Source organism: Solanum dulcamara, chromosome 7 (assembly GCF_947179165.1).
Source record: "Solanum dulcamara chromosome 7, daSolDulc1.2, whole genome shotgun sequence".
Taxonomy (NCBI): Eukaryota; Viridiplantae; Streptophyta; class Magnoliopsida; order Solanales; family Solanaceae; genus Solanum; species Solanum dulcamara.
This window is the reverse complement of record NC_077243.1, coordinates 39,023,650-39,036,600: the sequence shown is the minus strand read 5'-3', so window position 1 is coordinate 39,036,600 and position 12,951 is coordinate 39,023,650.

The window sequence follows — 12,951 nt, the reverse complement described above, 5'->3', positions numbered from 1 at the left end:
AGTGTTATAGCAATTGCTATAAAATGTATGAGCAAGTTATCTACTTGTTGGGACTCATCTAGCAACTGTTAAAACTGCTCATAGCAAGTTAGTTAGTTTTTACAGTAAATTGAGTATTAATTGTATGGATAAATCATATTTAATGATAGATGGGTTGGTGTTAGTCCAATTTGACCTTATATATTTAGATTAAAAGTTAGATTTAGCAGAGATTTAGTATCTAGTTGCTAAAAGTGTTATAGCAATTGCTCTAAAATATATTAGCAAGTTATGTATTTTCTAGGACTCATCTAGCAACTGCTGAAACTTCTCATAACAAGTTAGTAAGTTGCCGAATTTTGTTTAGCATTTTAACGAGTTTTGTGAGTTGTCTAGCAAAAGCTATAATTGTGTTTAGCAATTTAACGTATTGTTGTTGTGAGTTGTCCAATTGTTACATCCGGTAAAATTATCAAAATACCCCAAAATGAGAGATTGCTTGTTTAACGCATCTTTATTAACTTTTTCTGTCAATCCAAGGCCGAAATATTGATCAAGGTGAACATTTTAGTGGAAAATAGTCTTGATTGAATTTTAGGCCAACCGAATTAAAAGATAAATTTTCGGAGTGAAGTGATGAAAATAGAGAAGTGGGCACCAGGTCCGCATCGCGGACCTACTACAAATTGGACTTAATTATATCCTATTTATTTTCTACAGGGTTAGAATTCGATCGGAAAAATTTTTAAAAAAATTACACTATGAGGGAACCAGTCCGCGTCGCGGACCTGATCCCCCACAGGCCAATTTTTCTGTACGAAGTTATCTTTAAAGAGGGGCATTCCAGACTTTTTCACACCCCTCCTATACTTACCCCATGATTTATATAGGTCATTTTCAACCTTAAAGGAGTTCCTTAACGCATTTCTAAGTCTTTTATGCTAATTTAACTTAAGAGTGGAGAAGAGGCTAGGGTTCAAAAGATTCAAGCAATATATTACAAGATTGATTGTTATGTCCTCATTCCAGGTATGTAAGGCTAAACTAAAGCATGGACTTTGTTCCATGTGCCCCGTGATTGTGATGGGTAGATTTGTGAATGAATTGAGTCCCCACGATTGTGATAGGTTGAATTGTGAATGAATTGAGTCCCCATGATTGTGTTTCTTGAGAAATTTTTTTAAACGTAACATATTTTTACATAATATTGCTTAATTGATGATTTCTATGAACTTTTTCTTGAACAAATGATTTTTGACTATTTACTTCATAAACCCTCATTATATTTTGACTAAGATTGGATGAATATGATTAAGGATTGAGTCTAGAGCCTTGGCCTTGTGAATGTATGATTGGGATTGGGATGTGAGCATGATGATGGTCTTGATGAAACTTGATAGTCTTTGCATCTTCATTATTGAACTAAATTGAATGCTCTCAACTAAATGTGTCATAAATGATTGTCCGAACTACTCATTAATGAATTATTTGGGAATGAATGGAAGATTGATTGTCTGAAAAAATTGATTAGATAGAATGGATGAACTGATAAAAGTCAATATGAGACTTGTTGATTGGTTTGATTGAAAGATTGATTGTTCGAAAGGGATGATTTGATAGAACCAATGAACTGATAAAATTCCATATGAGGTTTATTCATTGTTTGATTGGGATTGATATTCTTATGAGCATTGAGTCATGGAAGGAGTATCGAGCACCAAATTGGGTAAGAGTAAGTAATAACTCGAACTCAATAACTACATCACCAAATATAGGTGAGAATTTAACCGTTAAAGTCGGATGTTACTCTATTTTACTATCCTGAAAAAATAGGACTTGATTGATTGTTGGATCCAGATTAGTATATTTATCCTTTACCCTGGCAAGGTATTGGCGGTTCTGGCAACAGCAACGAGCTTTTTGTATGATCACTGGCTCATAAGTAATTATTGTCGGATAAGAGAAACTCTCATATAGGTCTTAATAGTACTCTAATTTGATTGGATTGGATTGGATTGTATATGATTGACCTCTGTCTAAACCTTACTCTTGCTTTAGACTTATGACATCTTGATCGAGCTTCTTACTTCTTGATTTGAGTTATCTGAGTTGATAGTATTCTACCTTATACATGTTTTATTCTGCCATATTAGTTGCTCATACATTCCACGTACTGACATCCATTTAGGTCTGCATCATTTTATGATGCAAAGACAGGTACTAGAGGTCATCAACATGCACATCATTGAGGATCTATTCGTATTCAGCTGATTGGTGAGTCCTTCCTACTTCAGGAGGATGCCACATTTGTCTTTCTAGCTTGTGAGTTTATTTTTCTTCATTTGAATTGAGATATCCATGAACTTGTTATTGACACCATTTAGATAGTAATGATGGAAGCTTCATAGACTAAATTATTGACTTATTGATTCGAGATTGTCTTTTGGCTAGTTTCATTCGTACTAGTCTTATTGATTGGAATAGACAGATTGTTGGCCTTTGGCCTTATTCTATAAATAGTTATTTGATCATTCTGATAAGTGAAGTCTTCCACTGATAGATAGTTGATTGAATGATTGTGTGAATAGGTCAAGTGGTTCACTTGGGGACAAGCAGTAGTCTCTGAGTGCCGGCCACGCCTAGGGTACCCTCTTGGGGGTATGATAAACTTATTATCAGAGCACAAAGTTTAAGAGTCCTAGGGAGTATATGAAGCCATGTCTAGTAGAGTCTTGCTTATGGGTGTGTCGTGCAGCATACTTATAATCAAAAGGCTATAGGACATTAGGAATTGTTTCACTTCTTTCATATTCTGAGTTCGTGCGATAGAGTTTAACTTTATGAAAGTTCACTTTTAATTCATGCGTTCACATTTTGACTTCAGATCATGCCTCCAAGAAGAGATGCAGGATGACCTAGGGGCACAGGACGCCCAGCCAGGCAAAATGTTAACCAACCTGGACAATAAGTTCATGAGGTGAAAGAAAACCCAAGTGTACCTGCAAAGCAACCACCACAGGCTGACATCACAAATGTTGAGCTTCGCCAGGACATTCAAACTTTGGTTCAGGCATTAACAATGCCAGTTGCTAGATAGAAAGCAAGTAGACAGGATGCTCCGTACAAATCTAAGGTCCGTGAATTTCTGAGAATGAATCCACCAAAGTTCATAAGGCCTACACCCAATGAGGACTTGGAGAACTATATTGAGGAGCTGCAGAAAGTGTTTTAGGTGATGCATGTGGTTGATATTGATAGAGTTGAGTTAGTTGCCTACCAGCTCAAGGGTGTGGCCAGACTATGGTTTGATTAGTGGAGAAAGAATAGAGCAGAGGGTGCACTAGTGCTGACTTGGCGTGTATTTCAAGAATCTTTCTTGGGTCGTTTCTTCCCGAGGGAGCTGAAAGAGGCCAAGGTAAGAGATTTCTTGAATTTAAAACAGGGCTCTATGACTGTGCAGAAGTACAGTCTTATGTTCACACAGCTGTCCTGTTATGCTCCTTAGATGTTTGCTGATATGAGGAGTAGGATGAGCCTGTATGTGGCTGGACTTAGTTATTCAACAAAGAAAGAGGCAAAGGGAGCAATGTTGATTGGAGACATGGATATTGGTAGGTTGATGACTTATGTGCAGCAGAAGGAGGAGGAGAAGCTGCAGGATAGAGATGAGTTTAAGAGCAAGAGGGCCAAGACATCCATCCATGAGGTTGGTAAGAGAGGGAATGGGAATGGGAGTTATTTTCAGACAGGGCCATCTGGCCCAACTCCATCATCTGTTAGTGTGCCTGCACCCAGGATCAGAAATGAATAGGGGTCCCAAAACTTAAGAGCCCAAGGGTCTCAGTAATAGGCTAGTGTGGCTTAAGGTTCTAGTCATAGCCCAAGGGTCTCACATTAAGGCTAGTGTGGATTGGATTGTATATGATTGGTCTCTGGCTAAATCTTATTCTTGCTTTAGACTTATGACATCTTGATCGAGCTTCTTACTTCTTGATTTGAGTTATCTGAGTTGATAGTATTCGACCTTATTCATGTTTTATTCTGCCATATTACATACTCATACATTCTACGTACTGGCATCCATTTAGGTCTACATTATTTTATGATGTAGAGACAGGTACTAAAGGTCATCAACAGGCACATCATTGAGGATCTGTTCGTATTCAGCTGATTGGTGAGTCCTTCCTACTTCAGGAGGATGCCACATTTCTTTCTACCTTGTGAGTTTATTTTTCTTCATTTAAATTGAGGTATCCATGAACCTGTCATTGACACCATTTAGATAGTAGTGATAAAGGCTTCATAGACTAAATTATTGACTTATTGATTCAAATTGTCTTTTGGCTTGTTTCATTCATACTAGTTGATGTGTCACCAAAATACGACATTTACGATGCCCAAAACAAGGAGTTATTGTAAGTTCTCAAGCATATTTTGTTAGTTTAATATGTGTTTTTAGTTAGTTTTGAAGAAAATTGAAGCACGCTTGGGTTGATGGTATTTGGCATGGTTTATGTGAAAATTTGATTGATCTTGAAAGATGTTGGTAGCTTGGTGTTCTGGTGATGCCAAAAGGAAAGCAAAATTTCACAAGAGGTGTTCAAACACTTGAGTTTGGCAAGGTTTCGTACAACTTGAAAGGAGAATTCAAAGAACAAACTTCACCGGGACTTAAAATACCTTGAAATAGGTGTTGGGAGATTAAATCAATAGGTTATGACAAAGTATGACCACCAAGACACCACCACAGACCATGGTAGGTAGTACTGGCCGTGAAAAGCACCTCTAATCCATGAAGAAGTCTCTCTAGTAAGCTGCCAAGAATTGGCTAAGGCTCACACCAAGGAAACCTCAGCACGAGCCGTGGTCCTGAACATTGGACATGGTGGGAAATATGGTGGTGTGGATAGCCATCAAAATTCAAATTCAAGAAGTGGCAAGGACAAGGCAATCACCAAGAGCTGAAGCAAGGAGCAATATGACCAAGGCAACCACCAGGGCCTTACCACGAGCCATGGTCCTCACCACTGACCGTGGTGGGTGCTATGGTGGGATGGCCAGCCATAAAAGGCTAAGGCAATCACCAAGAAAGTCCACCACAATCCTTGGTTCCCACCACTAACTGTGGTGGCTCCCATCCAGAGAAATCAGTCCAAAACCAAGTTGGTTTCCTAGTTCGTTTACGATTAGTTTTAGGTTTCTATAAATACCCTCTTGTGTTATATTTATAGGGAGACTTTTGCTACATTGTTTACATATTTTTGCTACTGTTTAGAGGCTACATTACATGACCTAAACTCCATTGTTGAAGTATTTTTCATCCACCACACGAAACTGGATAGATTTGAGAGAAAGAACGTATAACTCGGATTCTTTGAGTTCTAGTATTGTAATTTGAATCTAGATCTTCTTATACAATTGTGAGTTTGATTCGTTGTTATTTGTAAGCCTTTTAATACATGTTTCATTCATTTTTTATTGACTTATCCATCGAAATTATGAAAGGCTAAACCTACAACTAGGGTTGTGGGAACCATGACTACTTAAATAGAATAAGCGAACGTAAGATTGATATTTGTGAATTGTTTCTGCATGTATTGTGATTTCTGCATTCAAAAGTCTTTCTTAGTGAGTGCACGCATTAAGAACTTACCTGTATTTGTTGCTTTCCCAAGAGGGAGGTAGTGATTAGAAAAAGACTTCACAACAGAAATTCAAAGAGTTTGGCTTCGAAAGAAAGGATAAACTTTGTGTAAGTTACTTGAGATCGAAAGGAGATAGTACTTTGGAATCCAGGGAAAAGGTTAGTAAAATGTACATTCTGAGACCGGGAGAAGATGAATGAGATACGTCTAAGAAGGACTGGGAGGTAAATTAGATGTTATCCATCCCTCTAGATTTTGCATGCAATACATTGAACGAAATCATAAATATGATTAGCCTATAAACTTACAATTCATGAGGAGCACAATCCTAGTCTAGTCTTCATATTTTTACAACTTTAATCTTATTTACTTGTCACGACCTAACCCCATAGGTCGTGACTCATGCCGGAGTTGGACACCCATACGTCCCCTTAGTCCCAATTAGCATATTAGCAGAATAAATAAATGTAGAAAGCAAATGAGGCCACTAGATAGCACACGAATGTAGATGTAGCGCACAAAGGTCGTTAAGGCCGTCCTGGAACACCAAAGTGCAAAACGCATATACAGACCCCACAGAACATATACAGAACCCATAATACAAGTCTACAAACCTCTACAGAATGATAGCCTAATCATATGATGGGACAGGGCCTCTGTCGTACCCCTGAACAAATAAATGTATACATAGGAGGACCGGTACCAATAAGCTAGGCTCTAAAACAATGGAGCACTCCCAACATAGCTGAGTGGAAATCCTAAGCTGGTGGATCTCTAAAATGCATACCTATACCTGCGAGCATGAAATGCAGCCCCCCAAAGAAATGTGGTCAGTACGATACATGTAGTGAGTATATAAAACATAAAACATCATAACTAAGACAACAGCTGAAATAGGGATGCAGAAAAACAAGTATAACAGTTAACAATTACTATGTCTTCACCTTATGAAATAAGGGCATGTACATCCTCCTCATATACCGTACTCGGCCCACTATGGGTCTCGATGTTATCATATCATCATATCCGGCATCATGCTATCATATACAACATCATTTCGTATATTATAAATACATCATTATGTCTTCACATGCATGCCTATCTATCATATCCGGCCCTTTAGTGAGGGACTCGGTAAAAGAGTAATGTACATATTATATCGCACCCGACCTGTTATGAGACTCAGTGTCATTATCATAGAGTAAAATATGTCGAGGAACATTCAGCCTGATCTATATTTTCATCATATCATCGTATATATATATATATATATATATATCCAGACCGGAACTCAGTGAATAACATCATCACATACGGCGTCATTGTATGCTTCATCTTTATCATATAAGGCGTTTCATCATCGTATACTCAATACATATGTATATATCTGGCATAGGACTCGGTGAAGGAGTAGTAAAGTTGTCCACGATAACATTCTCGGGCCCTCTATGGGACTCAGAGGAAGATGGGTTATAGCGTGCACGACTAGAGTAGTGAGAAACTATATGCAACTTAAATCATCATCCAAGACTCAATGAAATAGTCAAGTAAACCGTCACTTGAAAACCAGAGTAGTAATCATCTTAAGTACTTTCTAAACATCGTTAGGGATCATGTCAACTGGAGTCTCAGGAATCGTAGATGTGTATCGAGACAAAGCTAAACAGCTTATGGAATTATAGACATTTGTCATCGTAGAGACCTTAGGAATAGGAGTTTATGCATTCAATTACTCTTTATCAAATAGGAGACTCGAGGTTCGTAGTTCAACTACTTTGAGAACTTCAATATTCAGAAGTGAATAATGGTCACGAGTTATACTCGGAGCTCATAAATGGAATTATCCTCAAAGCGTATTTCACATTTTATAACATTTAAAGGTGAGTAAGGATCATGTATATTGTTCAGGACTAGTGAATGGAATTAACCCTACGCTCATATTATTCATCACTTACATCTAAGACATGCCAAAAGAAATAAGGAACAGCTTTACATACCTATGCCAAAAACATGCTAAGAGAAAGAAGGTAGCTTCACATACCTCTTATGGATTACCCTTAACCATGTTCGCCTCATCGTCTTTTGAACCTATTAAACATGAAAGCAATACTAAGGTTAATAACCTTTTATTTTCCAATTTCCAACTCTAAACCCAAGTATTCATAGGAATCATCCCCTTGTCCCTTTCCCTCGACTAGTTTATTACTAGTTCCGAAGTTACCGGAAATCGGGAAGCATCTTTCCTGTAACTTTCCCTATCCAATTGATAATCTTAGCAGCCATATTACCCACAACAACCAGCATCTATATATACAATCAAATCACTTCAACATTACTCAATACAACTCCAAACAACTAGCTCAAAACTACGATACCAAAATAGAGTTTTAAACCTTTATTTTGTAAAACCTTTAACAATACAAAACGGAGGGTCGTGTGGTTGCAAATAGCACTACCCATAACCCTTTTAGAACACTTTCCATCCCTGCAACACGCCATCCAACCAGCTGCAACCGCAGCACCGCAATCACAACACACTACTTGACTTCGTTTTAATTATAACGACTTAAATTTAGTTTATTTCTAATGTCAAGCATCCTTATACAAGTTTTCCACTTCCAGCCTCATTTAAGACGTGTAATATACTGCATAAAAATATCATAAACTCTAATTTGAAAGAGAAAACCTTACCTTGCCCGAAACTCGCCAAAACTTTCCAAAACTCGCCTCGGAAGTTCTTTTAGCGGGGCTAAAACTTCTTGGCTGTTTTTTAACCTTTTGGTGCTGCTCTAAACCATAATTTTATATTACTAACACCTTTATACCATCATGGTATACCTTAGATAATTAATTCATGGAACAAAATTGGAAAACTTACCTCTTTTTCCTCTCCAAATTCGTACCCTCTCTCTCTAGCTTAGGGTTTCTCTTCTCTTTTTGTTCTCTAGAGTTTTCTTGAACTTAGGAGATAAGAATGACTTTTCTTGATAAGGATGATCATAAAATATATATATATAGGCTACCTTAGGAGGTGACACATGTCAACCCCTAAGTTGACACGTGTCAAGCCCTCATTGGGCCAACACACCACCTCCTCCAACCATGTGCTTCCACATGGCATATGGGGTCCACCCCTATCTCTAGATGCTACCATGTGGTACTTCCAGCTGCTGCCACATGGCACTCTCTCGTGCTGCCATGTGTCACCTTCTTTTCCCCTTGTGGGTTTGTAATCTCATCTTATTTTATGAACCTATGTAATCCTTGATACGTAAGCTTGGTATGTACTCAAGTAACTTAAGTATGTAAGATTTTCAAGTTGGTAGCTTACGTAAGTAAGTCGAGTCCTACGACTCATTACTTGGGCTCCAACTCCTTCTGGATTCTTATAATCATATTTCCAATCTTCCTTACTATGGAGTGTCACATTATCCCTTCCTTAGAGTTGTTTGCTAGCGTTATAAATTATTCGGCTCGCATGGTAACTTCTAAGAGGCTTACGGACCTTCCACGAAACTTAAGAACCTTTCAAAAAACTTAAGAAGCATTCCAAGGTACAAAAGTACGGGGTATAACATTACTTGTCTTTGCATTGTTACTTTCTCTAAACTAAAACCAAAACCCCCACTTTTACTTTATGCAAGTTTATTTTCGGGAAGTAAAAACTATGATTGAATAGTGCTAGCTAATAGAACTTGTTTTAATCTATTCTCTTTGGGTTTCACCTCGACTCTTAGTTGGCTAAAATATACTGCTAACGATCGTCTATATCTCTTTTGAGAGGTGTAATTGAGCTTTATCAAAATGGCGTCGTTGCCGGGGAATATGATTTTGAAATAGTCTATTAGTAAGCACTTTAGGCTGTAGTTCTATTTTCTAGTTTTACAATTGGTTTTTGTTTTTGCCTTTGGTTACTATAGGGCTCAAGTTAGTGAAAAACCCAAGGAAGGAGTAATCAAGTAAATTACTGTAACAACCCCTAAAATGTTGTATGTCGGTATTTCAATTCTCGACGAAAATAATACAGCCTCTATATTTTGGGCATACCTTTTCATAGGTTGGTCCAAATTAGGTGATTCAAATTTCTGATTAACCACAACATCATTACCTACAACTTTCATGAAGAACACATCTTAAGATTCGGAGTATAAGTAGATCAAATAAATTAATCTTTGCAAGATATAGTGCTGTGACGGAATTGAGTATTTATAGAAGAAAATTCATATCTCACTGTAGGTTGCTCCAAATTGGTTTATTCTTGAACTATATGAAACTAGACTTCCATATCTACAATTCTTATGAAGACACAAAATCCTAATAAGGAATTTATCTTATTCAAACGCAGCTTCAAAAAAGAGTATTCTGTTAAAAAGAACTCATCTTACCTACTATGGAAAGATCTAGATACATTTGACATCATTCATGACATAAATTGTCCTCCATTTAACATCATCCATGACATTAATATATTCCATTAAATTTTCAGATTTTTCTTTATAATTATTTTATTTATTGTTAGGTCCCTCTTTCCCACCTATAAATACCCACCTTATTTCCTCATTTTATTCATCAAGCTTTCTTAAGCATTTCTTCTCTATATATACTTCTTCTCAAATATAGTTTTAGTTTTAGTATTATAAAAATACTACTCTGGTTATTTTTATACTCCGGGTAGTACACAAAACGCTCCAGCGAGAAGAAAAGGCTAGGGGTCCAAGAGTGTCCCAATTCGGAGTAAACCTTCGGATTTAAGGTATGTAAGGCTTTCATAGCATTGGATTGAGTTCGTCTATGCGCCCAATATTTAAATTCATTATAATTGAGTTATAGTTAAATTTTATCCAAATCTTGAATTCTAGATGAATTAATTCTTCTTCTATTAAGTTTGATATATTTATGCATTAATATTATTATTATTATCTCTCATATTATTGAAATTATTGTTCATGGCTACTTTCCCATGAAACCTAATTGATTTGATGTTCATGAATATTTTTACATATGTTTTGAGTAAAGATGTTGGCCTTTTATTATTTTTGATAAAAAGAAAGTTATATGAATTAATACTATATATGTATTTTATTGAGTTTTAAAAGAGCAAAAGAGTTGAGTTTGAATGAATTTGAGCAAATAATATTTTGAGCAAGATGTTTTGATGAGATGAAAATGATGTTTTTTTTTGAAGTATAATGATTGATGAACATGAAATGAAATGAGTTTGATGATTTAAATTAAAGTCCAATGAGACTAGATGATGAGTTTAATATGAGCATATATCTTGGGAGTAGTATTGAGCACCGAGTTAGGTAAGAGTTTAATTGACTCAAACCCCAGAACTACGTAGCCAGCGTAGGATGGAGGTTATGCCTCTTAAGTCCCAAAAAGAGGACTTTGATGAGTGGATCCAAGATGGTGATATCCTTTACCCTGGCAAAGTATTAGATGGATGTGGCAACGACATCGCTTCGTTGTATCATCGCTAGCTCATAAGTGATGGTTGTCGGTTAGAGAAACTCCCAACTGAGTAAGCATTGCTTATTACTATTATTTTTATTATTATATTTTAAACTTGCATTACATATTGATGTTGAGATGATGTTGAGTTCTGAGCTGAGTTTTATTGAGAGGAGTTTCTTGATATCTGTCCTTACCTTCCTGCCATTTTACATACTCGTACATTCCACGTACTGACGTCATTCAACCTGCATCGTTTTATGATGCAGATACAGGTATTAGAGATTCTCAACAGGCGCATCGTTGAAGATCATTTCTTTTTGGCTATTTGGTGAGTCCTTCTTGTATTCGAAGGAACTCCTTATCCTTTTATTATTGTTGAGTATGATATTTCTTTTGAGGTAGCCATGGACATGTCATTGGCACCATCTAAGAGTATTAGAGGCTTCATAGACAGAGTCTGATGATGTAATCGGAGTAGTTCTCCTTAGAAACTACTTTTTATAAGAATTATCTATTTTTCCTTTGATTATGATAAGCCCACATTAGTATTCTTAAGTCTTCCGCTGATGAATAAATAAGAAATGAGACCAAGTGGTTCTCTCGAAAGCCAGAAATGGTTTCTAAGTGTCGGCCATGCCTAGAGTACCCTCTCGGGGCGTGACAATTACGTCGTGCCGCGATGTTAAATTAGGCGCTTCATGGGAGGCAAACCATGTGAAAACTTGATAAAGTCTGAGTAATCAAGTACATTATGTCATGCCACGACATTAAATCGGGTACTTTATGGGAGGCAACCCATGTGGATACTTGATGAAATCTGAATAGTCAGGTAACCTACTACTGATGTCAAAGGCATCACAAGTATGATAACTTCCCTTGTTTTAGACCTTGGATTTTTTGAGTGCATTGGGGACAATGCACAAATTTTAGTGGGGAGTAGGGCATCCTGAAACCCTTTGGAGTTTTTCTTGCCATGTTTCTTTTCTATGAAGGTGTATTATCTAGTAGAACTGGCATGTTTAGGTGTTTGTATGAATACAAGTGTCTATAGGAGTTTGTAGTAAGCCCGTGAAAGTAAAAGAAAATGGCCCCTATTCAAAAATTTCTGAAAAACTATGTGATTGCATCTCAAATGTGATAGCTGATTTGCTAGGATCTTTGTAACATTGTATATGGTGATTTGCTAGTTATGACTGTGTTGACTAGTGCTAAATAGCATAAGATCAGTGTCATGTGTGTGTGAGCTTAATTTGTGTAGTTTGATTGTTGCATCTGTAATCTAGAACTTGCCTGGTTAGTCTCACAAAAACAATTGAATAGCTGAATTAGGACAAGATCATAGGCTTTAGTTGATAATGAGTCACTTAGCCTATATTTAACCAACTAATGAAATTGTACCCTTTGAACCAAAAGTTTGATCTTTAATAAACTTTTTCTTTGATTAACCAAAATTCACCTTTTCTTGTTGTCTATGAAACCAAATTTTGGCCTTGGTCCCTCTAAGGACAATGTGTACCTCAAATTAGGCCAAAAGCCTAAGTTGAGGGTGGCTACTATAAGGAGAATCAATTTTATGAACCTTTATCTTGGCCCTAGTCCCTCTTAAGAGATTATGTACTTCAACTCAGGCCAAAAGCCTAAGTTGAGGGTGGCTACCATAAGAAAAAATAGAAAGGTTAGGGTATGAAAAGAATGGTGGGATGAGAAGAAAAGAAAAACATGGGTTGTGGCCCCAAATGTAAAAGAAACTAAGTTCAAAAATGAGTTATAAAGAAAAAAAAATAAGATTGAACAAAAGTGGAAACCTCCCAAGAAGAAGGAATGAGAAAATAAGAGAACAACAAGAGTTTGGGGGGCTGAAAAACTAAGT